Below are 2,653 nucleotides of genomic sequence, written 5' to 3'. Positions count from 1 at the left end.
ATCTAAAGAGGTTATAGCCAGTCCTCTGTTGAGTAATTGGTTACAGGTGTGTTTTATACTGGATAGTCTCCTATCAGTCTAGGTAAACCATATTTAATGTTCTATGCTGTATTGCATCAGCTATGCGTGATGTTGTCTACTGTTCTGTCCTGCTCACTGTCTGAAGTAAGATTGACAGGCAGATAACCCTTCTTCAAAGCACCACGCTGTGTAAGTTGTTAACTTGTTTAATGGGTATTTAAAGATGAAAGGGTAAAACTGAAATACATACAAATAAAGAGGTATAAGTGGCTGGACTGGTGAAACAATATACATACAGTACACATGCATATACATTACACAGATGTAATAAATCTGTTACCAAACAGAAACAAACCTCTCTATCTAAGATGCAAAAGCTAAGTATATTAAGCAAATAAAACTGTATACACTCACCAACAATGCTGCATAGGGCCTGTTTAGCATGGAGAAAGCTGAAAGCACATGAGATGAACTGCACAGGCTGGAAACACCTACTTCCTGTGACCTGGAGTTATGACATCAGAGGTCAATAACTAACTTTATTAAACAAATAACTAACACCAGGAAATATCTACAAGTGTCCAGTAGATGGAGCTGAAGGACTGCTCATACCTGTAATCAAATGAAAAGACATATACCTGTCCTAACAGTACACTCCCTGCCTGGTGTCTGTAAGATCACCACAATTATTCTAGTCCAATCAGGGAGCAGGGTCTTCAGACTGAAGAAGAAGGATGAGCTCTGTCACTGGTCTGAAGAATAATGAAGAACTCCCATCTCTGGCAATCTTTATTTCCACTTTTACGAACTTTGCCATCTTTATCAGGGAAAGTCTTTGTTACACGACCCATAGGCCATTCATTCCTCTTGGTATGTTGATCTTTTAGAAGGACAAGATCTCCTGTGTTGATGTTAGGTCTATCTGATTGCCATTTCCTTCTTACCTGCAGGGTAGATAGATACTGTTTGCACCACCGGTCCCAGAAAACCTTGGCTAGGCTTTGAACCTGTCTCCATTGTCTTTTATAGAGATCTTTACCATCAAAGTTCCCAGAAGGTACAGGATAAGATGCAAACTTCTGAGTCAGCAGTGTAGCTGGAGTAAGTATTTGTGGGTCCTCAGGATCTGTTGAGACTGGGGGCAGTCACTTCTGCCATTAGAGTAATGAGAACCTCATGAGAGAGTTTTGAAGGTAACTGTAGAAGCATGAAGTCTAATATTCTTCTTGCAACTCCTATCATTCTTTCCCACACACCTCCCATGTGGGAGGCATGAGGAGGATTAAAGATCCAACACACCTCTTGTTTGGAAAGGAAACTTTCTATCTCTTCATAGTTAAGGTTGGAAGAGATTCCAAGTTCACGGCATGCTCCAACGAAGTTGGTACCACGATCTGATAGTTTTGACTGGACCACGTATAGCAAAAAACCTTCTGAAAGAATTTATAAAGCTTGAAGTGTCCATGGATTCTATCACTTCAATATGAATGGCTCTGATATTTAGACAAGTAAAAAGAACTGCCCATCTTTTGCTGGCGGCAGAGCCTCCTCGTGTACGTCTTGAGCAGACTGTCCATGGCCCAAATACATCAAGGCCAATGTGAGTGAATGGTGGATCTCTTCTCAGCCTATCAGGTGGCAAATATGCCATTTTTTGTGTTTCACAAGTATTTCTGAGCTTCTTGCATATGATACATTTAAAGATGAGACTACTCACACATCTCTTTCCTCCTGTTATCCAGTATCCTGCTGAGCGGACGGCTCCTTCTGTAATGTTGCTCCCTTGGTGTTGCGACTGGATGTGATAGTGACGAACAATGAGGGTAGCAATGTAGTGATGACCAGGCACTATAATTGGATTCCTTTCTTCTGGTCCTAGGTCTGCATTTCTCAAGCGACCACCTACTCTCAGTAGTCCATTTTCATCTATGAAAGTGTCCAATGCTCTGAGAGGACTATCATTTGGCATGCCTTCCTTTTCTAAAATGCTCTGTATTTCTTTTGCAAAAGTCTCTTTTTGAACATTCTGTATGATGACTGTTCTAGCTTTCTTAAAGTCATGCACCAAGTTTAGTTCTTTGCAAAGGTGCCAGCCCTTACAATGATCAAGTTGGCTGTCTCTTTTTTGTTTGAACAGATGCGCTACATGAATGAGGCGTGCTAATGCTCTCGTCAAAGTATTCCAGCTAGAGAACCTGCAAAAACGTTCAGACCCTAGTTCTTAACCTTTGGATGTTGTACTCAAGGTTATAACTTGTGGACGAATCTCTGTATCTTGAGCCGGATCCACTAATGTAAAGGTTTCAGTCTCTAGTTTCAAGTGGTGACCAGTGAACCACATAGTATCTTTCAGGTGTGCTGCTGATACAGATCTTGTGGCCAGATCAGCTGGATTGCTCTCTGTAGACACATAGTGCCATTGTTCAGGGAGAGAGGATCTTCTTATTCGCTGAACTCTGTTGCTAACAAAGACATAAAATCTTCTTTTCTCATTGCAAATGTAGCCTAAAACTATTCTGCTGTCTGTGAAGTAGCTGACAGAGTCTATATTGGTGTCAATTTCTTTTGTTATGAATGCAGCTATATCCACTGTGAGGACTGCTGCACAGAGTTCGAGTCGTGGGACTGTAAG

At 41.3% G+C, this 2,653-nt stretch overlaps 1 long non-coding RNA gene across 1 annotated transcript; it reads right to left on the bottom strand.

The window, feature by feature from the left end:
- Window positions 1-211: 211 nt before the first annotated feature.
- Window positions 212-675, bottom strand: LOC121395421. The gene is made up of 2 exons (XR_005962468.1): window positions 436-675; window positions 212-258 (listed from the first exon to the last, which is right to left on the bottom strand). It is a non-coding gene; the product is annotated as an uncharacterized LOC121395421 (long non-coding RNA).
- Window positions 676-2,653: the final 1,978 nt, after the last annotated feature.

Source organism: Xenopus laevis, chromosome 7L (assembly GCF_017654675.1).
Source record: "Xenopus laevis strain J_2021 chromosome 7L, Xenopus_laevis_v10.1, whole genome shotgun sequence".
NCBI classification, from domain to species: domain Eukaryota; kingdom Metazoa; phylum Chordata; class Amphibia; order Anura; family Pipidae; genus Xenopus; species Xenopus laevis.
Note: the sequence above shows the minus strand (reverse complement) of the source record. Positions and strands in the feature narration are given on the sequence as shown.